Raw genomic sequence first — 24,464 nt, 5'->3', positions numbered from 1 at the left:
CCTTAGTCGCCTCTTTTCCAAGCTGAAAAGTCCCAGTCTTCTTATTCTCTCCTCATATGGAAGCCATTCTATACCCCTAATCATTCTTGTTGCCCTTTTCTGAACCTTTTCCAATTCCAATATATCTTTTTTGAGATGGGGTGATCACATCTGCACGCAGTATTCAAGGTGTGTGGGTGTACCATGGATTTATATAGAGACAATATGATATTTTCTGTCTTATTATTTATCCCTTTCTTAATGATTCCCAACATTCTGTTTGCTTTTTTGACTGCCGCTGCACATTGAGTGGATGATTTCAGAGAACTATCCACAATGACTCCAAGATCTCTTTGAGTGGTCACAGCTAATTTATCAACATTGAATTTCATCTGCCATTTTTTTGCCCACTCACCCAGTTTTGTTAGATCCTTTTGTAGCTCTTCACAGTTTGCCTGGGACTTAACTATCTTGAGTAGTTTTGTATCATCTGAAAATTTTGACACCTCACTGTTTACCCCTTTTTCCAGATCATTTATGAATATGTTAAATAGGACTGAGCCCAGTACAGATCCCTGGCAGACACCACTATTTACCTCTCTCCATTCTGAAAACTGACCATTTATTCCTACCCTTTGTTTCCTATCTTTTAACCAGTTCTCAATCCACAAAAAGACCTTCCCTCTTATCCCATGACTGCTTATTTTGCTTAAGAGTCTTTGGTGAGGGACCTTGTCAAAGGCTTTCTGAAAATCTAAATACACTATATCCACTGGATCCCCCTTGTCCAAATGCTTGTTGACCCCCTGAAATAATTTTAGTAGATTTGGCTTGACCAAGATATTTCACAAACTTTTCTTGAATTCCCAAAAAATCCCCCAAAACTCCAAACGTTTCAAAATTTTCTGACCAAAGCATTTCTTTAAAAAAAAAAAAAAAAAAAAAAAAAAAGCCCAAACCAAAGTTAAATGTTTCATTTTGGGTCAGACAAAATGCTTAGTTCAACACCAAGTGAATTTTTTTTCAACTTTTTGATTTGCGGAAAATTTTGGAAATTGATTTTTTGGAATTGGTAGATGACTAAAGAAACCAGTTATTTGCCCAGCTCTCCCAGGGCGGGGGGAGGGGGGAAAATGATCGCTCCCCCAGTGTAACGGCTATGAATCCTCTTTAATACTGAGAGAGTGGGGAGTTCTGCATGGGGAAAGAACATCCCGGCGAACCCAGCCCCAGAAAGGCACTAATAAGCAGGCTGGGCAGAAACTGGTCTGACTGTTATGTATCCCCCTCTATCTGATTCCCTGAACCTCCCCCTGTGCCCAGGGACTGGCTCCAGTGTTTTCACATGAGCTCCCAAGGAATATTCCACTTCTCTCAGGGACAAGTCATTTCCCCGAGGTAAAAATTCCCCCAGGCTGATATGGAGCAAATGGAGCGGCTCTCCCAGTCTGGCACGAGGCCTGGGAAGGAGAGTGAGTGCCCTGGGTTGGTGTGAGAGATTGAGGGGAGGGGGGCATGTGCCTGGGCTGGTTTGAGGGGCTAGGGGAGGGGAGCAGATCCCCCAGGCTGGGGTGAGGGATTGAGGGAGGGAGTGGGTGCAGGGGCAGGTTTGAGGGGCTGGAGGAGGAGAGGGTTTCCCAGGTTGGGGGGATGTTTGGGGGAGTTAGTGTCCCATCCTGGTGTGAGAGGTTAGGGGGAACAGATAGAGTCTCCTGGGACAGTGGGAGGAGCAGGTCTCTGTGACACTTCCCAGGGGTACCCATGTTTGTGAGGCACCTCGCTACCACCTGCCCTTAGCATGAGGGAGCCTTGTCTGTACCTGCCTGGGCTCAGTTCCATGACACCACCAGTTACTGGCAACACAAACATTCCCCCTTGGCCGCTGTGGGCCCCACTTTCTCTGTACAGGTTAGCGATGGGCACACATTAATCCCTGTGTCCTCCATGTGTCCTCTGTAGTATCGCAGCCCTCTATCCACAGAATTACCCAGCCCACTGTTCCCGAAGGAACAGTGCACCACAGCTTTCTAGTTATACCTTACCACAGATCCGTTCGGCACACAGCACGTAGCCATATTTCTAGTGAAAGCAAGAGTAAGTTTGTTATCACAGGCCAGAAATTCAAATGATAGCAAGTAAGAATATTGGAAACAAATGGTTACATAGAAAATAAAATCATCACGTGCTTACTAGACCTAAACTTACCTCACAAGTTATCCTCGTGTCAGAGAAGTTTCTCTCACCCAACTTTCTTCCCAGCATGTTCAGCCAACCTTGGCTAAGATCCCTCTGTCCTGAAGCAAAACCCATTGTCAGTTCACTTCCTCAGGGAAGGATCCTTAGGGATTGATCTGTTCTCCAGATATAATTTCAAATGCTCATTGTGTTAACTCCTAAACAGGCTACCCTCTGCTGGTTTAATATTTTCCTGCAGCTCCAGCAATTGACTGATTCGCCTTTGGCTCCGACTGTAGATGGGCATCCGTTGAGAACTATACAATACTCAGTTTGCACATGGCCAGCCAAAGAGAGAAGTGTCTCTGCCCCCTGCCAGGGAGAAGCATGTGCGTCACCCTTTGGTGACCTGCCTTAACTCACAGTCCTAGTGAGCACCATTTTTAAACTATACACATAACTCCTCACATAGTTTTCCTGTGTACATCTTGCATTGATGATGATGATGATCAGTGTGACACAAGCTTTCAGTAGAGACCTGACATGACATTCATGAGTGAACTAGTATGCAGATCCCAGACCCAGGGGATCCCTCTAACCCTTAGGCACTCTGTGCCCTCTGCCAGGTGGCACCAAGAGATCGCTGGGTCACAGACTCCCAGGCTGGTGTGGAGGTTTGGGGGGAGCGGGGCTGCTGGGCTGGTGTGGTGTCACTCTTGACAAATACCCACTGAGGTACCGGCAGCTGCTAAGGATCGTTCCCCTTTGAGCCCCATGGCGCCACAACAGAGGTAGGAGACCTTTTGAAATCTCTATTGGGGTGTCGGAGGAGGACTGTCCATGGGGTCATCTGTCCCTGTTGGGCTCACGCCATCCGAACTTATTGACTGTGCAGCAAGGTCAGATGCAGCGCGGTTCTGGGGAATTGTTTTGCCGCCCCCAATAAGGTAGTTGTATGCGGTTCTGGGGACCTCTTAGTTTGGCCGCCCCCATATGCATATGAGAGATGCATAGGTATGCACCGGTGCTGAGGGGTTTTTACCGCCCCAAGAGGGGTTGTTACCGCCTCATAGTGTAGATGCATCGTGGTACTTGGGAATAGTACCTGGAAATAGAGGCCTTGGTGTGTGTGTGTGTGTGTGTGTGTGTGTGTGTGTGTGTGTGTGTGTGTGTGTGTGTGTGTGTGTGTGTGTGTGTGTGTGTGTGTACACCAGTGTGAATTAAGAGTTACCGGAAGACGCCCAGAGTACTCTGCGAAGTCTTTTGGCTCGTGACCAGAACTACTCTAACGCAAGCCCGGTAACTACAGGATCTTTTAGGAGATCCGACCCACAGTGGGCTAACTTGGCCTGGCATCGTCCGGCGAGGAGGCTACCTGGGTCTAGGAGTGTGTGAACCCATCTTCCCGCCCCTTTTCCTCTCTGTGTGAGCCACTGACAGTCTGATCATCTCACTGGATGCAACGAGAGTAAGCGGTGCCGTCTCTCTGAGACTAGCCGATGCTCTTTGCTGAAGGGAGGTGTAGGAGGGTCGTAGCCATCCTCGTTAGCCTCTCCTGTGTGAGTACCCTGTAGGGAGAGATCCTTAGTTTATGTGCCGCTAGAGCGGACAAGGCATCCTCCCTGTGTGTGTGATTGGAAAATGGGTGGGGAACAGTCTAAGCATTCCCTCTCACCCCCTAAGGGTACCCCAGCTTATTTCATGTACGTACATTATGGTCCTAAAGCCTGCAGGTATTTAGAGAATTGGAATCATTACACACGTGAAAATTCATCTAAACAATGCCCACTAGAAGGTACCTTCAATCTAGATAAGATCATACATCTCAGAGGAGCTTTTAATCACCAAAAAGCCTCTGACACACAATGGGAGCAATTTGTCTATTGAGGAAAGGAACGGGTTAATTTGAAATTCAGCTTGGTCCAGAGATAAAGAGAAAGTTAAACTGCATTCAAGGTCAAGAATCAATGCAGACCAGGCTAAGTACAAAGAAAAACTGCTTTTGGCCCCAGATGGCTGTGAAAAAATATAGATATAGTCAAACCAAAGGCAATACAAGTTACAGTGCTGAGATTACATTTGCAAAGCTTAACTGTCCAGTGAGATCCAACAGTCTGCCTTTGCGACCCTGGAACCAGCGTGGTTTGGGGACGCTGAAGAAGCCACAGGCAGCTGGCCTGGCCTGGAATCACTGAAAAGATGCCCCAGGAGACCTCAGGGTGTAAAAGAACTGCCCTCCCAAGAGAGGAAGCAAGTTGGAGATTGCACAGCACCTTCTCTGAACGTTATACACAGACGTGGCCAGTCTGGACGTACGTGTGTGAGTATGAAAGTGTGCCTACTCTCAGCCGCAGTAAGTCTGAGAACCGGAGAGGGATTTAGCATTCCTCTCTCCACCCTGGTTGACCGGAAAGGGTGTCAGGTGGATCTACCCCAGTCGTAGCAGGACTGGGCAATAGAGAAGTTGGAGAAAAGAGAAGAGTTGTGTACTTGATAACTAGAATTGAGCAATTAAGAGCATAGATCATGAACCAGGCAGCAACTCAACCCTACGCCCAGGGCAAGTTGCAAGCCTTGAGACAGGACTTCCAGGCAGAAAAGGAAGCACTGGCTAAGCAAATACCGGTCCTTCAGGGACTTGTCAAAATTTAATTATTTGTGCTCAGTATATGCTGTAACAGCAGTGTGTTTGCCACAAGAGAAAATTGAATAGTTAAACACCAATGGGCCATGCGTTTTGCCCAGGTGGCAAGCCTCACGAGGGAGGACTTGGGTAGCTTTGTGAGTAAGAATGTTTAAGAGAAGAGATCAGGAAGGGTAGGGGCTAGTTGAGAAGCCCACCCTCCTATCTAAATTAGTAGTGAAAAAGCCGGTGCCCATGGAAGGGATGGTTCAGCGAGAAAAGCAGGATAGGGCCCAAGTGGGCAGGCAATAGATAGATTGGAAAACAGGTTGGAAACTTTGAGGGCATAGTGGAAGGAAAGGAGTAAGTAATTATAAGCATGGGGATTTCAAATCCCCAGGATAATAATTGGAGTGGTAAAATGTGTGTAAGACAGAGTCTTTGTACCAAGGTGCAAGGCTCTCCTTTCTTCTGCAGAATAAAGCAACTCTTCCTTATCCCTGTCTGGCTGTTATTGGCTCTCAGCTAGGTGGACCCAATATTTCGGTGACAGTTACTGGCGACTCCGGTTAATGAATTTCTGTCTTATACATTTGGGCGTTAAGTGTGTGGATGGAACTGAGCCTCTCATTCGTAATTCCTCAGAGTGGAAGCCATCGCGTGCGATGAAGCTCTGAGGTCGAATTGGGATCCTTCTGTCCCGTCCCCTGCAGCGGTCAGTATTAGTAGAAATTCCTGTAATAGGATCCTATTAGGCCATAATTCCCTCTGTTCTCTGTGTAATTCTCTGTTAGAGTGTCAGCAGGCAGATGGGTGGGTCTCTGGTAAAACCCTCTGAGGATAGCCCTTTGGATTATATGTTAAGTAAATGGCCTTTACCCAGTTTTCAAAAAAGAAGTAGTTACACCTTGTGTAAAAATTGATGTGGCTAGTGTTGTGGAAATTGAATTGTGGAGAGGATGGGCATTTTCCCCAGAACATGTGCAGGTAAAAGAAATGCAAACCTCCCAATATAGGTTGTGTTGGCTTTTTCAGATCACTGTGTGTTTGAAAGCAGGAAGTAAAAGGCAATCAAAAGTCTGGGAAAGTTAATTGTGTCCCTTTTTACGTAAGAATTTTTAAGCCATGGATAGCTTTGGATCTGGAAGCAAGCCAGAAAGCATCTGTATTAATGCAATTTTCTAACTAATAAGATAGAAACCACTGAAACCTGGGCTGCCTATGAAACAAATACAAGGAAATATGGGGTAATTCCTCTGTTTTGCCTAAAATCAACAAAGGTATGTGTATATAAAGGAAATGTTTTAAGCAATGACTGACTGCCCAGAAGGGGTAGACCTCTGTTCTTTTGTCTTTCAGATCATCAGAAAAAATGGATGCCAGCTGAACAGCATTCAATGTACCATGCATTTACTGGTTAAAAGAAGCCAAGAAGGGAAAAAGGAAAAAGAACAGAACAAGTTAACTGGAAAAAAATAGCTAGCAAGCTCAGTCCAAAGATAAGATGCTGGCCCCATCCAAGGACACTGCCCACAGCTAAGACGTGGCTGACAGCCAAGAAAAGGGGGGCCTGAATGTGCCCAAGCAACTATGAGATCTGCAAAACACTGCCAGGCATTAATGAAATGTGTTAGGTTTCTTTTCTCACAGATAAAAGAAGTGCTACCCAAAGACCCTAGCAGCCCTGCCGTTCATTGAAACAAGGAGACTGAGTCTATGTAAACCAACAAAAGACTGCTTTGGCTCCACACTGGAAAGACCCTTTCCAAGTCCTGTTAACCACCAACACCACTGTGAAGTGCCAAGGACTACCTGCCTGGACCCATGCTTCTCACTGTAAAAAGACCCCTCCACCTCGGGAGGACTCTCCGACTGATGATAAGCCTATTTCTCCTTCTAGCTCTGCTCTGCCTTCTGGACAGCAGGAAAAAGAAAAAAAGACAAGGTGAAGTGCTAGTAACCTCTTCCTTGTACACTGACAGACCTACTGTGCCTTTGGATTTTTCTAGAAGAAGCAAAACCATTACAGGATGATGTGCTAGTAACCTCTCCCTTGTATGATGCTAAACCACATTGTTTCAGGGAAAGAGAAGAAGGAACACTTGCTTCATTGAAACCACAAAGTCCAGGGATTCCTGACTACAAGAGACATTAAGAACTGACCCTGGTGAAGAAACAAAGAATTATACACTGGCAGGAAGAAACTTGTGGAACCCATGCTTGGGAACGTGGTATTGATTGGATTTTGGGGTTTATTCTACAGGCTGCTCCCTGTGTTTTGGATAAATCCTTCAGCATGTATTGCCCTCCCTAATTGGATTTTAAATGTTAAGTACCAAAGGCACCTTGTTGCCATTGCCCCTGCCATCTCCTCCATTATACTATTACCCCTGTAACACATCCAAATACAGACAATGCCATATATTTGATAAAACCAATGACTAAGGCCTTCACACTTTAGTGATTTATTGAAATATTGGTTGAAAAAAATATTTTTAAGGTTCAGGATATCCCATATAATGGAAAAGAATGGATCAGTGGAGATAAAAGTATATGATATCACTACCAGTGAACCCCAAGAATCTGTAATTGCAATTGATGGGTTCTATAGCGAATGTTCCTGGAATTTGCACTGTGTTAAATGAGAGAAGCCCTTATTGTTATTTGGTCACCCAATTAGTGAACAATCAAATGAATACCCAGAATTTGTTTTGCCACTGGAAATTTTACCTGCATAGAAATTATTCCAGTGACTAATAATGTGACCTGTACCTTATTGCAATACACCCCTTCTTATGCCATTAATATCAATGCCTCCCGGAAGTATATAAAGGTGTTCAACCAACAGATGTGGTATAGTACTACACCAAAGAGAGATGTATTAGGATATCAATGGACTGTGATTAACACTACACTAGGGACTGTTAAATTTTCATTGCCCTTATCCAGTTTCCAGATTACCTCTACATACCCAAATTGCTCACAGGGGGCTGCCATTAGATTAGCACAACAGAGGGCTTGGGTTATTTCTTCTAGAAAGAAGAGAGACTTAACCGGATCCCTATGGGATGAGGCCAATAGTGCAGCAGCAGTTTGGAATATTTTTAAGAACCAAGAACATGATGAGAAATTGGGGCAACTAGAGAAGGCCATTGGCCTTGTTTCTGGAGCACAACTAACCCAGGTACAGGCTGGAGTTGGTGAGTTACATGTTATTTCCGCCCTTAGTTCTATGACCCAGAAGTTGCTGACAGAGAAGGTATTGAATATCACTGAGGCTGGGAAGGCATTGCAGTGGGATCTAGCATGTTCAGGCTTGGCCCACTGCCCTTACAGACACACCAGGAGTACCATCTGATCTATGGCCATGGAGACATACTTGGAGACTTCTGGGTGGAAGTGCAGATGTTCTCAGTGCTCCTTCCAAGCATATGGACCAATTTGGGGTGTGTGGGCTCCCACATACCGAATCCTGCCGGGTCCAGGGGGAGGATGCATGTGGGATTGGGTAATTCACCGAGACATCTGAGAAATTAGACCTCCTGGTATGCCCAATCGATTTTTAATCAGTGCTCCTGGGATTACATCTGACATTTGGATGGGGTTAGGGAGTCAATGGACATTTTGGCCGTTAGAACCCCCACAGCCTCAGTGTATCCGTAAACTGAAGCCAGGAGAAGTTGTTACTCTTCATGACTACATTTGCTGGGAGTATAGGGGACAAGGAACTACCCTGACAGGACACTTACTTTTTTCAAGCTAATGATAGCTGTGTGTATGTTAAAGCCACCACATTGCAAGACATACATTTTAATCTCATTACCACTGCAGGCAATCATATTATTTACTGGCCTGCAGATAGAATTTTGCAAGTAGTCCTTAGGTTCCAGATACCCTTTAATTGGGCTAGTTTAGTACCTGATAGATTTCAAAATTTGCTTTCACTGTTACCAGAGGTTCAGAAAATCTCTGAAGTACAAGGGCAAATTCACATGCTTCAAAATATGTATCAAGTTGAAAAGTATGCCTTTCAGACAGCTTATAGAGTATCCACCTTATGTACTAAGTATGTTGTATTGTGTTATATGACTAAGATTGTACAACAATCCCATCATATTATCGCTATGGGAATGTTATTGCTTGTGTTGTTGTTAGCTAGTGTAGGAGTATGTTATTGTTGTTGTAAAGGACGTAATAATAGTAATACCTTTCATGTCCATGCTCATCATGCATTGTCATTACATCCAATCAAAACCCCTAAGGTTGAAGCATCTGATGTAGAATCTGAATTCCGAGATTTAATGCAAATAGAGATTTGAAAATGTTTGTTGTACTAGTAGTACAAAAGGGGGGGTTGTGGAAGCAGAGAAAGAACTGACAGGAAGGGGATGCAATGCATGACAGTTCGTTAGCAAGAGTTAGGCTAACTGTAACCCTAATAACGCGAGATTTGGAGAAGCGAGGAATGTGTGAGGCGAGTGGGAAAGAACTGTGTGAGAAGTTGTTGCGACCTTGTGTAGATAATGTGTAGATAATATGGAATGTAGACTAAGAGTCTACATTAGTGGGCAAAACAAGATATCAGAATGACCTAGGTATAAACAAAATGCAGCTGTTGCTCATTATTGTCTGTAACAAAAGGTATAAATGCTTGCTGTAATTGTTTATCTGTTGAGAGACCTGTTTAGCTCTCTCCCTCTATGCAGTTGATAGAGAGAAAATAAAGTATCTGATTTGCTGTACCCAAACAAAAAGTGAGAACTCTGTTTTTCTCCGACACCACCATCGTGCATTCTAAATAAAGGAGGGAGGTTATTCCAAGCCTCTGAAGGGGGCAAAGTGAGGAACAATGGCTTGAGGCTGTCATCCTATTTCAGTCTGAGTTGGTATCTTAATCAGTAGTTCTGTGTTAAAGCGCACTGTCCCTAGAGACTGTGTCTGTCCCCAGGCTGCTCCAGTTTTACAATCAGCGGGGTGAGACTTACCCTGGAGGCTCTAGGAGCACATGAAGAACAAACACAGCTACAAGTGAGCTATTGTGTCTTTACTGCAAGTTCCACTCCGCAGACAATCAATGTCATAATCACAAACAACACTGAGCGAGCCCATGCAATACCCAGCTGTGTGTTCATACTCACATAGCCAGCAATATCAGAGAGCTTCACGGCTTTCTCAACAGGTGGCCATCCTTTGGTGGGGGGGTCTCCTGATGGGGCCTTCCCACCTTATCCATACCAGGGCAGGAAACCCTTTTATCCTGGGTTCTGACCAAGCCCCCACCTTATGCATATGTACAAGAGTTCCAATCCCCTTTTCCTTATCTGTACTTCTGCACCCCATAAAGGTTGGGGTGCCCCACTTTCCACAGGTTACCCTCTTAGTTCCCTTTATTCTAGGGTTGCCAATTTTGGTTGGATGTATTCCTGGAGATTTCATCACATGACATAATCTTTAATTAAAGATTAATTTTAATTCTTGGAAACTCCAGGCCAATCCTGGAGGCTTGGCAACCCTACCTTATTGCCATTATGCATCTATGCAAACACGTCCCCATGGTAACCTGAGGTTCCTGCAAAAGTTCCCATGATGTTACATTCATGTCTTGCAGTCTAGACATTGTGGCATATTTTCCTGAACATCACCTCTGGGCACATTCTTTACAGGAATCTTGTAACTTTACTGATCCACAGTTATTCCTGGGTCACTTATGTCAACCCTCCGTAGGCCTGAGACCTAACATGGCTAAACTGAAATCTCACAGGCTTCACCATCCAGGCCTTGCAGTACTTACTGATATACCTGGTGTTATACTCCTATCATACTATCCTATGTAAACCTCTCTTTCACACCTGACTTAATTATACTGAATTGCCAAGGTACGGGCTGACCAATCTAGGCCAGGGGGACAGGGGACACTCCAGGCACGACAGACGTATGACAAGAAAGAGAACACAGGGACTTGGCTGCCCATCAGCCGTGAAACATTGCCAAGGATTAACGAGTTATTTATCATTCGCATTTTCCATTCAGACTTCACTGGCCTCAGAGCAACAGCCTGCAGGCTTGTCTACACAGGAATGTTTTACTAGTTACACTAAAGTTAAACCAATCTAGCTGAACCAGTATAGCCAGGGCTGGCTCCAGGCACCAGCTGAGCAAGCTGGTGTTTGGGGCAGCAGACTGAACGAGGTGGCATTCTGCCCAATCCTAGGGCCAGCCACACGGCCGCTTTTTTTTTAGTGTGTGTTTCGCTCCAGCTGCCCTGTAGGCAGGGCCGGCTCCAGGCACCAGCTTCTCAAGCAGGTGCTTGGGGCGGCTGCTAGGGAGAGGGGCGGCACGTCCAGGTATTTGGCGGATGGTCCCTCACTCGCCTGGGAGTGAAGGACCTCCCGCCGAATTGCCGCCGCAGATCGCGATCGCGGCTTTTTGTTTTGTTTTGTTTTGGCTGCTTGGGGCGGCCAAAACCCTGGAGCCGGCCCTGCCTGTAGGGGGCAGGGGCGGCATCGGCGCGGAGGACAGGAGCGCCCTGCAGCAAGCCCGGCACGGCAGCCCGCGTCCTTCCCTCCCAGCCGATGGGAACAGCACAGAGCCCTCCCGGCAGGGGGAGCCGCGTGGCAGCACCCCCCGGAAGCCCTGGCCGCCCCCCTTCTCTCTCTCCCGCTCCCTCCCCCTCCCCCACATCTGCAGTGCAGGGAGTCCCCCTGCACCCAGGCTCCGGCCACGCCGCAGGGTTTTTTTGGTTTGTTTTTTTTGTTTTTGTTTTTTGCTTTGCCATTTTTTGCCGCCCCTGGGTTGTGTTGTTGTTTTTTGTTGTTGTTGTTGTTGTTGCTTGGAGCAGCAATAAAGCCAGAGCCGGCCCTGAGTATAGCCCCCGTGTGGACACCTTATTCTGGTATAAGATTGGCTTTTTTTCAGCTTAGCTTACACTCCTTCCCAAGTGACATCAGCTAAAGTGAATAAAGGCCTCTGATACCATTGAGCAGGATGCCCACCTTAGCTTATACTGGTATAATGTTGTGTAGGCAAGCCGGGCTCTTCACCCCCTGTTCTAGGCATTGGTAACCATTGTGCCGAGGCCCTGGAATTCAGATCAATCTGGCAGGAGAACGGGAGACAGAGGCGTGTGGGATCCAATCAACTGAAATCAGCTTGAGCTGAAATCAGTATTGGTTTAGCTCTAGTAATGGGAGTGCTTTAAACTCAAGTCCCGGCAGTAACAGAGGGAATTAAATGAATCTTTATTTTCAAGGGAAGCTTTTAGAAAGGCGGCGAGCCTAGTCTTTGGATAATGTCAGAAAATCGATCAAACCACCACAGTGAAAGGAAAGCGCCTCATGTGTCCTTCCTTTTTAGTTTTTAAGGTGGAATTCTGTGCTAGCAAACAGCTCACTGTGTGAGCCCCGGGCTGGTGGGCTGGGGTGGGGCTGCATTGTGTGTGTGATCCATGCCTGCCTTACAACAACAGCACATGAACCGGTGCGGTGATAAAACAAGCCTTGTGGCCTCATTTGCACCACTCGGAAACAGTTATTAAAATCGGGGTGGGGGTAGGGCACGTGGGTGTGTGGACAGTGAGACATGAGGGCAGTATCTATGTTCCTGGGTCTCTGCCTCCAGATTCCTGTCCAGGGCTTTGGACCAGCCGAGGTACAGACCAGCCTCAAAGGATCCATCTTGAGCCCTGAGCCTGCAGATACTAACACATGAGTACCTTTCAACACGTGAGGAGCTCCACTGCATGCCGTCTGATTGCTCAGATGCTTAAACGTATTTGCATGCATAAGCGTTTGCAGGATCGGGGCCCTAGTTTTTACACAGAACCCATGCAAGCTGGGAGAGGACTTTGGGAGTTTAATGAGCACTGTGTGGCTACTCCTACAGTGCAGACATGATGACTGAGGCTTAGTCATGCAGCTAACCACTGACTAGTCTCAAGTTCAGGAGCTCCCCTGTGCCATGAGATAGCCAGTAACAGGTGAGTTAAGGTCCTACAGATACTAGGGATGGGCACACTTCAAAGCGTTTATAACTGCAGAAAGTCTCAGCACCAGAATGAGTTTTTATAAACAAGCACCAAATAATCACTTGATCCAGTTATAAAAATCAGCCGACCCCCAGGGTGCTGAACTGTTTGCTGAAATACTGAGCTGGATCATGCCCTCTTCTAATTCAAAGGCATCTGGTTTCAAATAGTCCCTGATGAGGTCTTGCCTTCCCTTTCCAGGGTTTGCCTGCTGCCTCCGCTGCACTCCAGCCTCATTACAAACCTGTAGCATGGGAGACTTATTGGAGATGCTTTCAGCTCCCAGTCCATGCAGGTGGTGACTGAGAGAAACTCAGGCTAGGTCTACACTGGGTGGGGGGTGGGGAGGTGGATTGATTTAAGATATGCAAATTCAGCTACGGGAATAGCGTAGCTGAATTCGACCTATCCGATCCGACTTACCCCACTGTGAGGACGGCGGCAAATTGACCGCCGCGGCTCCCCCGTCGACAGCGTTTACTCCTCCTGACGAGGCGGGAGTACGCGCGTCGATTCGGGGATCAATTTATCCGTCTAGATGAGACACGATAAATTGATCCCCGAGAGATCGATTTCTACCCGCCCGGATCAGTGTAGACTAGCCTCAGACACAACCCCAAATCATTCATTCACTTCTCAGTCCCGGGGCTCCTTATTCATCTACTCTGCTCTGCGTCACTTTTCTGCACCCCTTGATATTTTCCAGTCTCCTCATCCCTTCCCTTTGCTTCTACATTTCTCTCCTAGTCTCTGCTCTTCCTCTTAATAGGGCAGGATCACCCCACTTCCCCCCTTCTGCTGTTCCCCGCTCCTAGTTAAACACAAGTCCTGGCATCACATTGGTGGCCCAGGGCAAGGGTTCCTCTGTCCAGTCAATAGTGCTTCCTGAATCAGGCACAGGATGGCACTGAAGAGCAATTCAATTCTTGCCCTCCCCCTGCCTGCCTCACCTCAGACTTTGGGGGGCTTCAGGCCACCTCAGGATTGTCCCCCGAAATCTCTGGAGTTTTGACTGGGGATGCCACATTCGTAGGCACCACAGCTGTGATAATGACACTGACTAGAAAAGAGGAGGAATAGAGGCAAGTCCAAGCAGACCAAAGTAAAGAGCCTCCTCGAGCCGCAGCATTGTCCTGATTTCATTCAAAAGCTGGGGACACAGGATTGGCCTAATTACAAATTATCCAACATCATTTTCCTCTCTGAACGGCCCTGAGCTGCTGGCCGGACAATGGGGGCTGGGGCCCAGCGACAGTCAAGAAAAGCCTCCCAGACCTTTTCAGCATTGCTCCTCCCCGCCCAGGTGCACAGAGCTGCTTCACCCACCACAGCCAACTTGTGCCAGCCCAGCCCGCGGCATAGCCAGTTTGGTCCCAAACGGGGACGCGTGGCCACTAGAGCTGGCCGCAGGACAAGTCTGGTTTTGTGGCACTGTTCGAGGTTTCCAAACTTGTTTTTGTTCAGATGGGAACAAACCAAAGCCTTTTGGACATGTTCACCCAACTGGGATTGTGTCGAAATGTCTGGGATGGGGTTTTTTTATAACAAAACCTGAGCTTTTCAATTTGGGGCAGGTGGTCAGGACACTGGACTGGGATGTGGGAGACCCAGGTTTAAATCCCTGCTCCAAAGCAGAGTTTTTCCATCCCAGATCAGCATGATTCAGACAAAGTAGGGACTTGCACCTAGGTCTGTAACATCCCAGGCCACTGCACCAACAACCAGGCTCTGGAGTATGAGAAGAGCATGCCCTCTTCCTAACAAAAAGGTCATTGCAACTGCTGTGTCTCCACGAAACATGGTGGCGTCGGCAAAAGTTAATTTAGTCTAAAATGTTCCCAGCAGTTCTAGTGGACAACAAATTGCAGTCTCTCTCTTGTCTCTTCTATGTGTGTCTCCTCCTTATCTCCATCCCATGTCTTTCCTATGTGTGTCTCCCCTCATCCCATATCTCTTTGGACCGTGAGTCTCATAGGTAGAGAGCCCAGGGAGCTTGGGCTGGAGAAGGGCACTAATGCTGCTAGTGTGCAAAGGGGGACATAGTGTTCCAAGGTGGTTCGGGAACCAGGATATTGATGGAGGGAGCAGGTCCTTGGGTGCAGGGTGACTTACCTGACATTGCTGGAACTGTGAGGTTTTAAGATCAACAGGATTCACATAGTGCAAGGGGAGGGGAGAACAGGGGACTTCCCCAGCTGCTTCTAACAATGCTTTGCCCACAACACTTCTTCCTTCATGCATACATCTACCCACAAGGGATTGTTAGTGAGGATTGTCTGTTAGGACTGTTATGTTATGACCAGTGAAAAATGGGCTTCTTGTAGCTGCACCCCCCCCCCCCCATCCCACCCCACCCTGGGACAATCTCATCCCAACCCTTTGAAATTATCTGTTTCTAACATGTCCTGGGAGACTGATCTTGGAATCTGGCCCCTGTCTTTGGGTTTAAAGTAGCTAAATCAACATCCCTTTGTTGCTATCCTTGCTCATGTATATTCCATGTCTTCTCTTTTCACGTGCCGAGGCCCTGATTCGGATCACACTTCTGTGGGATTTGCACTGGTGTGACACCCTTGGAGATTTACATTGGTGCAAGCGAGATCACAACCTGACTCTTGGCTTGTACCATGGCCCCAGAATAAGCATCAATAGGTCCCTGGTTTAAAACACAACATCAAGCTGCTCTATTGCAGTTCCCCGTGTAGAGATTGCAGGGAAGGGAGAGTGGGGGAGGGAAGGATCTATCTCTGCAAGTGGAATCGGCCTGTTCAGGAGAAGAAGAGCATTGCTAGTGAAATTAAGGCAACAATCGGTGCATTTGACAGTGTGCATTAGCCCAAGATGAAAAGATTGCTGGGCCCAGCGTGCTCCTGGCGATGTTCAGCAGTAGCATTTACTGTTGATATGACTCTATCAAGAGCAAATCTGAGCTCCAGGGTGAAGTGAGTTGCCAGCATTGCTCTTTCTGCAGCACTACCTTATTGTTAACTCAGGCTTGACAAAGATCATATGCCAGGAGGCCACGCAAGGTGTGGGCCTAGCGGAGGTCAGAGGCTCGAGCTCTGGCAGTGAGGTAGCAGCTACTCAAGAGCCTGGGTATTTGTATTATTAAGAATGCCACTTATGGAGTGGTTCCAGGAGGCCAGCAATAGTGACCTCACTGTAACAGAGTAGCCCCCACCTAAAGCACCCTCCCTGCAGCAGGCCATGGCACAGCCAGTATGCCTGCCTCAGTTTCCTTAGGAAAAGGGAATAGTCTTTCCCAGGGTCCATTCAAAGCCCCATCTTTGGAGAGAATTTATTCACGAGCATGTGAAATAATCTGCAGAGCCCTCGTAATAAAAATGTTCTTCCCCACACCTTGAAGTGCCACAGATCACAGCAGTTTCCCATCCCTCTCCAGGATCCTCATCTCCACTCATTCTCCCAACAGGCCATCTCCTGCCTGCTCCCAGCCTCTGTTTGCCCTTGTTCAAGGGCTCTGACCTCCAGGCTGTCTACCCATAAGCTCCCAGATTCGCTTCTCTGCCACAGCACTTCTCTGGGAGGCCCAAGTCAGGTCTCCCATGAGAGGGGCCCCCACAGTGTTCCACTCCATAGGCTTCCTCGCCTGTAAGTCCTCCCCAGCTCAAGGAACATCCCACCAGGGCCACCCCACGGGCCCTGGGCTCAGCGTCTCACAGCCCTCCTCCGCCGCAAGGCATCTCCCTACAGTGTTCCATTCCACAGGCCCCCCTGCCCATGACTCTTACCCCTGCTCCCGGGATCCAGCCTTCAGCATCAACCATCTTGTTCTGGGCTCTGCTTCCCCACCCAAGGCTGGTTCTCCTGGCTCCTTGGGGCCGCTGCACCAGCTCTCCTGTATCTCAGCAGCTCTGACCATTCCTCGCCAGCAACTTTCACCTTGTGCTCTTCCTAACAGCTCCCTGGTCCGGTCCAGCCCAGCCCAGTCCAGCTCTGCTCTGCTGCTGCTGCTGTTTCTCTCTGGGTCTCTCCCTTCTTCCTCAGGCAGCTCTCACCTGCCCTTTTCCTGCCTCCCTTTTCGTGTGGCCCAGGTGCCTTCCCTTAAGTCCAATTGGGAGGCAGCTGAGAAGTCACAGCCATGCTGCGGCTCTCTCTTAAAGGGGCTAGTCACCCTGTGACTCTCAGCATTCATGTATCATGATCATGGGCCCAAACCTCAATAGCATTTACTCGCTCCTTACTTGGGCAAAAATCTCATTGACAGCAATGCGGGATTTGCTGGAGGAAACACCGAGCTAGGACTTTGGAGTGAGGCTCAGTAATCTTATGGGTGGGTAAACTGAGGGACAGAGGGGACTTACTAAGGGCCCAAACCCTGAGTTCCTGATGCAGGTGAGGTCCCGCTGCAGTAGTTTGGAAGGCAAGGGGGGGTCAGAAGTAGAGTGTAAGGGGCCCAGGAGGGGATCTGAATAGGGTAGCAGGGATTCAGGTGCTGAAATGCGTGATAGGGATGACCCTTGGTAGGAATTACTATAAGTGAAGGCCAACAAACCTATTTCCACTTGTCACTTACCCTGGTGCAATCATGGCTCCCAATCACATGTCGGATGCAGTATTTGCTCCTCCGGAGGTTGATCCAGAGCCCTCAGGGCTGATTCTGAGGAGATGAACTCCCACAGCTCCCACTAATTCCCCTGGAGTTGTTGGTGCTCAGCACCCTTCAAGATCAGGTCCTGAATGTGCTGGCTGTACATGAACATGTATGTTATTGCAGTGCACCATGTTGGCCAATACATACGTGTTAGGGGTTGTATATGCCCCATGAATGGGTGTTATGTGCATGGAATTAACATAATAAAATGCATTATAGATAGATAAAAAGTGTTGGGATTGTCAACTGAATGTATCAGGCTCTCCCCGGTATTCCGTTCACCTACGCCAAGTATCCCACAATATTTTGGCAGTAGAAAACAGGAAGCCTGTCAAAGCCAAGATACATAACTGGTGAGGCCTCACACAGGCTGGGAATGGCCTGAACATAGAGAAACCTAAGGTAAAAAAGGTACCGAACAAAACAACCAGTTACAGCACTGTAACGAACTCGTGGGTTGGATTTTAGTGACAGGTAAAGGGTTTTGTAACTTGTAAAATCATCCTGTACATACGGCAGGCTGAAATGTGTGTCTTTGAAGCACACCTTTTGTGCAAGGCGACCATGCGGTGAGCTAAGCACTGCTTTCCAGAAGGAGAGAACGTGTATCTCCTTTTCATATCGTCCTGCTTTCTCTTTAAACAATAATTGTGGCTACATTCGGTTATTTGGGCTCTTGAACACTTCTGAGAACAAGCCGCGAGTGGAGTCAAACAACAGCTGGCTACACCTTTTTGTCAATAACAGTGTCCCATTCACCATATGACTAGCACATAGGGTGAGCAGATGTCCCGATTTTATAGGGACAGTCCCAATATTTGGGGCTTTTTTTTTGTATGGGCTTCTATTACCCCTCCCCCCCCCCCCGATTTTTGGTCACCCTACTAGCGCACAACCTCTCCTGTTCAAAGCCCTTTTTTGGCTACACTTCAACCAGCAAACCCCTCGCACTCGCCTCCTCTCTGATTAAGGTGAAACTTCCTTCAAACCAGTCCTGGGCGCAAGCCACAAAGTCTGGATCCAGTTTTCAAGCACCACAAAGTTCTGGGCAGTTCGGATCCAGAGTTTGGTTCGGTCCCCTTATAAAATGAGTGTTTGAGCTGCGAACACTCTGAAGTTCAGCTCAGGGAGTTGGGATCAAACGCTGAACCGTTGCCTCGCGTGCCTGAGTTACACTGTGATTATTTCCAGGGCGAGGGCCCTGGGTTTTACAAAGCACTTATCTGCTACTCTGAACAGAATGACTAATAATAACCAGATCCGAATGGGACCCTGCGAGCCATACATCCCTGTATCGCACCAAACGAGCCATCAGGATATTCAGCTGAAAACGGCACGCTCAGTTGTGTGCGCTTCTGCCTGTGCAGCTGGTTCCTAGCCCCGAAGCCACATAAATGGGGCAGTAATGCCATCCTCAGCCTCCAGGGAAAATAGCAAAGGGTTTGAAAGCACAGGAAGGAGAATACAGCCAGCAGCGTCCTGCAGTGCTGCTAGTGGCCAGCAGCTGGGGAGAGAAGCAGCAGATTGGCTGCATGGGAAAGTGTTTTCAGAGCATGTTTTTCCACTATAAGTAATGAGGGAGAAGGATCCTAAAGCAGTGCATCCACTCCGCATTGTTTATGCCAGTTTAAGCTACGTCCTTTGGCAATCATTGCTGAGCAGCATACTGGGCAGCTATCCCATGGTGCAATGTTCCACCATGAGGCTCGATGCATTCTGGGGCTTCCTCGCAGTACATCATAGGATGCCTTCTGGAACTGACTGGAATTCTGGGACTTTGGGTCAAACTAAACAAGTCCCATGACTCCTCTCCAGCCATCCCAGCTGGTTTTTGAGAGCTGGCGCCATTGTCGAACCATTGTCAGGCAGCATGGAGGGCACGCTGCTGAGCGCCCTGATCCTGACCATCGTTCATATGAACAGGCTGCTCCGCCTGTGTTCGTGATCACGCAGCCAGATGGCTTTGGATGGGTTGGGAGACTAGTGAGTCTCTTCTAGCAGACAGAGGCAGATGCTGGGTGCAGCTATGGAGTGTAAAGCAACCCCCGACCCCAGGACTGCAATGCCATGCTTATATAGTGTGTGTGAGCTTGTGTGTGCGTGCAGGCAGGGCCGGCCTTAGGCCAATTCCACCAATTCCCCCGAATCGGGCCCCGCGCCTAAGAGGGCCCCGCGCCGAGTGGCAGGGCCACCCAGAGTGGGGGGAAAGTGGCAGAGAATCCCTTCCCTGGCTAGAGGCGCCTTTTTAATTTTTACTCACCCAACGGCGCTCTGTGTCTTTGGCGGCGGGTCCTTCAGTGCCACCGAAGACCCGGAGCGAGTGAAGGACCCGCCGCCAAAGACTAGGAGCGCGGCCTGGTGAGTACAAGCCCCATGTGATTTTTTTATGTTTTTTTTTTTTTTTTTTTTTTTAAGTCAACCCTGCCGGGGCCCCGTCGAAACTATTTGAATCGGGCCCCGCACTTCCTAAAGCCGGCCCTGCGTGCAGGCACATGTGAGCATGGGGGTGTGTGCATAAGGATGAGTGTGTGTGTGCTCAGTGTATGAGCATGTGTGCTCAGTATGTATGTACACTATGTGTGCCAATTAACTGCCCAGGCTGCACCTGGAGAAGGAGACAAAGGGCAGGGATTTCCATTGAACAGGCTCAGCACAGCAGGAACTGGGGCAGCCAGTATAAGCCAGGAAGCTGGCAACAGAGGGGGCTGCAGGGAAGAAGTCTGCAGTCACTCCCTGAGTGAAGGGAGGTGTGTTTGGGACTATAAAGGACAGCCCACAATCACGCCTTGGGAGGAGGGAGTTGGGAGGCTGACGAACCCAGAGAGGGGGGAAGCCAGGAACGTAGGACAAGGCTCGGGGGAAAGCAGAGAGGTGTGGGGCAGGTCAAACCTTGGCTGCTGATGAGAGGGCCCCTGAGCCGGGTCTTGGAGTAGAGGGTGGGCCCGGGTCCCCTTACCAGTTCCTGGCGAAGTAGCACCGGCAGGGCAGTGAGCAGGCAGACTGCCAGAGCCCATTTGTCAAGAGGGAATTTGATACCCCCTAGGGGGAACACCTATGGTGACCCGGCCAGAGGGCCAAGTCATGAAGAGGAGGCTGCAGTTCTGGAGTGAGGTCCGCAGGGCAAGAGGGTGACGGGAGAGATGCAGAGGAGGGCACAATGCCTAGCCAGAGCTAATGCCCAGGATGGCTAGCAGGAGGCACCACCAGTGGGGTGTGAACTCCATGACATGTAAATACAGCCAGGTGAGTATGTGTGTGTGTTTGCTCTATGTGCATGCATAGGTGTGTGTGTGCACTGAGTGAGTCTGCACTGCCTGAATGTGTGCATGCACACTGTGTGAGCGCATATGAGTGCGCATTGGTGTGCACACACTGTGAGTGCATACCTGTGAGTGTGTGTGTGTGAATGTGCACGTACTGTGAGCCCGTACTGGTGAGCACGTGTGCACACACACTGCATGACCATGTACAGATGAGCGAGTTGTACAGGTGTGCACATGCACAGCATTAGCTTGTACTGGTGAGCATAGGTGCAGGTGCACTGTGTGGGCACATACATGTGAGCCTGCTGTACATATGAAGACGTGTGTGAGCACGTATGGGTGAGCTTGTGTGCATGAGCGTGCCCTAAGTGCATATGGAGGAGCATGTGTGGATGCGCACGCACATGAATCAGTGTTTACTGAAGAAGCAGGGGTGTGCACAGGAATACAAATTTTGCTGCTTTTGGAGGGGCACTTTTTGTGGTCCCCTGCGGTCAGAGGAGTTGCCTCTCACCTCCCCACTGTGGCTGGAGGAGCTGGCTCTCCCCACTACGGCAGATGGAGCTGGCTTCCCCCCACACACACTTCCCCAGGGCTGGTGGAGCTCGCTCTCCCCTGGTGGCTGCAGGAGATGGCTCTCCCTCTGTGACCCCGGGGCCGGAGGAGCCCATGCCCTTGCTTGCCGCTCTTGCGCACGTCCCTGCGAAGAAGCCAGTTTCACTAGAAAATTCCCAACCAGCTGTAATCACACGCCCTAAAACACCAAGAAGGGGCAGAAAAACAGAGCAAGGGAGAGACTGGGGTATACATCAAACTCTCATTTAAAATATGACTGACTGCAATTTCTCAAGTCAGCACAGATTTTGTTAGTGAATGGGGAATTTAGCCTATCCTCAGCTTATATAAACCGGAGTTTGATTCCAATGGCACTACATCCATTTACACTAGCCCTTGTTTTCTCTAGGTAAACCTAGTCTGTTTGCCTTCCACTCACTCACTCTGGGACAGATCTGATATGAATGACTGTAACTCCATTGAAGTTAATGCAGCTCCCTGATTGGTTCTATGCCAGCCCCAAGTAGATTAGAGCAACCTTGAGGCTGCTCTACCCTATGCTAGCTGGTAACAGCCCCCAAGGGTCCATCTGCCAGCTAGAAATTGCCAGCACATAGAAATACTCCAGCAGCCCCCAACACAATCCCCACATGCCCCTTACATGGGGAACCATGGGGGGAAGTGGTGTGGAAGCTGCCTACACTGGCTTTATTCCAGCTGGGTGTTACCCCCTGCCAAGGGAATGCAGTGCCGAGAGACCAGAATGCTGGTCCCATACTCAGCACCTGAACTCTGTTACCATAGAGATGGGCTTGAGCCAAACTTCCAGATCCAAATGCCCTCAGACTTGGGAAGAATCAGGGTCAGGAGCTGAATGGGAGATTTGCACCTCGGGCCCATCTCTACTTTACTCCCAGTACCATTGTCCATTTTGGATGGGCACCGTGGGCTCAGGGCCGCTGAGATATTGGGGCATCTGGCAGTGAAAGAGGACAGATAAACTGAACACAGCTACTCCTGTCATTTAAGCTGTAATGAGGATTAGCATTCCAGCTCCCCCAAAGTCTTTAATTTAAAAATAAACACTGCAGCAATTAGTTTAGCAGCATGGTCCCCAGAAGTCAGCTCACAACCGCGGAGCGCAGGAAACATCAAAGCTTGTGCCAGTGACTGGTTTTGAAGAGCTGCCGTAATTGCATGACTCTGCAGTGCGATCAGGGGGAGCTGCTGACGCAGGTTCATTGAGGACCAGCGGAGCAATACAAATGTCTGCTCTCTGGAGGCTGCGATGAGTCATCCCGGCCCGCCGCGTTGGATCGGGAGCTGCAGGGGCTCTGCACTCTTGGCTCCACTCGTGGAGGGGGAAATACACCGTGGCAGCTGCTAAACAGGGCTGAATTCTGAGACTGTGGGGAACGGGAGGGAAATCTTTCCCATCACTACGGCACCGTCCACCCTAGGGACCCCAATGAGCTTTGCAAGCCCGTATGTAGGGACTGCTTCGCTCACCACTGAAATGCAGCCACTGCAGGGCAGCAAGGAAAGGCTCACTGAGGGGCTTGCTAACGAGCACAAGGGGTCAGGTCCTTGGTTTTACATCTCAATCACCAGCTGGCATTTCCAGCAGCGTAGCACCACGCCGGGGCAATGGGGTCAATGTCAGGAGGGAGCACAAAGGTGAAACAGGAGCCAACTGCAGCAGATTGACTCTCTCTCTTCCCCCCCTTCTCTCCTCCTAGCCCACCATACAAGGCCTGGTCTCAGGGACAGGGGCAGGAGTCTGAAATCTAGCACCAGGCTGCTTCCTTGACAACTGATGTAGCCTTCGTCAAGGATTTAGAAGGGATCTAAGCCCCCATCTGTCCCTTGGAGCAAGTTATCCTATAACAGCCTCCTATAGCGTTTCCTGCACCGTCCTTTAAAGCTGGCTACTAGGCTAGACGGAGCACAGGTCTGCCCCAGGCTGGCGGTTCCTATGTTCTCACTTGCATTCTATTTTCTGCTTTCCTTAGCTCTTCAGAAACCAAGGAAATTCCTCACCAGAGACTCTGTCAGTGACCCGCTAAGGGGCAGAGTCCTTTGCATTTCCTATGCAGTTTCTCTTTATACATTTTTGACAGGCATTCTCTGGATCTGTGCTCTGGCTGTGCCCCATGAGCCTCCGTCAGCCTTGTCACAGTTCAGGGCACCTGCCCCGTATTCCCCTCTGTAGTCCAGCCAGGGCACCCACTCTAGGCTCCCAGCCGCTCAGCCATCCCGTCTTCTGGGCGGAGACCTGTATCTCTCTCCTGACTGGTGTTTTTCCAGGCTGCACAACTCCCTGCCTACACTGTGTTATTCCCCAGCAAGGCAGATGGCCTCACCTGGCCAGCGTCTGCACTTTGCTTTCTCTCCAAGGCTCTGAACAGCATCATTATCCACAGTTATGTTACCACACAGCTCCTCCTCACAGAGCCGTGACTAAGCATTTTAGTGCCTGGGGCAAGCAGTCATATTTGCACCCCCTAGAGGTGACGTGGGGGTGGGAACGCTCACTTTTCCCTCCAGATTTCTGCATCCCTTGTAGCACAGAGGTTTTCAAACTGAGGGGCACATCTCCCTAGGGAAATGCACCCCACAGTTTGAAAACCATCGCCTCCTGCCCCTGGCCCAAAGAAGTCTGGCGCTGGCTGGTGACACCCACTGGAGCCGGCCTCTGGAGTCTGGCTGCCATGAGATGCTCCTCAAGGCACTCCCTGGATTACTCATCCCCACTGGGCACTTGCCGCTTAGCAGCCCAGTCACACCCCACTCGCCTTCCAGAGATCTGCCTTTGCAGCCGGCTCGCTCTCCCCACACTCCCTTGCCCCCCTTGGATGCCCTGCCCCATGTCTGCTGGGCTCACGGTCACACAACCTGAGTTCTGAGCTTGGCCACATGAGCCCATGCCCAGCCCAGGCGCTGGGGGCATGGGGCTGCTCAGAGGGTGGAGGGTGGAATCACTCCCACCAGCTCCAGAAACTGAGGCCATGAGAACGGAGCGACCTCTAAGGTTACCATATTTCAAATTCCCAAAGAGAGGACACTGCCGAGGGGCAGGGTGCTGGAGGGGACATTGGGGGGTGCTGGAGGGGTGTCTGTTTACTGGGAGGGGTATTGGAAGTGCTGGAGGGGCTATTGGGGGATGCTGGAGGGGTGTCTGTGTACTGGGAGAGATATTTGGGGGTGCTGGAGGGGGTACCTGCGGCAGGG

At 49.3% G+C, this 24,464-nt stretch overlaps 1 long non-coding RNA gene across 1 annotated transcript; it reads left to right on the top strand.

The window, feature by feature from the left end:
- Nucleotides 1–3,304: 3,304 nt before the first annotated feature.
- LOC135974774 (uncharacterized) lies at nucleotides 3,305–9,531 on the top strand. The gene is made up of 2 exons (XR_010591858.1): nucleotides 3,305–4,474; nucleotides 6,137–9,531. It is a non-coding gene; the product is annotated as an uncharacterized LOC135974774 (long non-coding RNA).
- Nucleotides 9,532–24,464: the final 14,933 nt, after the last annotated feature.

Source organism: Chrysemys picta, chromosome 12, assembly GCF_011386835.1.
Source record: "Chrysemys picta bellii isolate R12L10 chromosome 12, ASM1138683v2, whole genome shotgun sequence".
Taxonomy (NCBI): Eukaryota; Metazoa; Chordata; order Testudines; family Emydidae; genus Chrysemys; species Chrysemys picta.
Note: the sequence above shows the minus strand (reverse complement) of the source record. Positions and strands in the feature narration are given on the sequence as shown.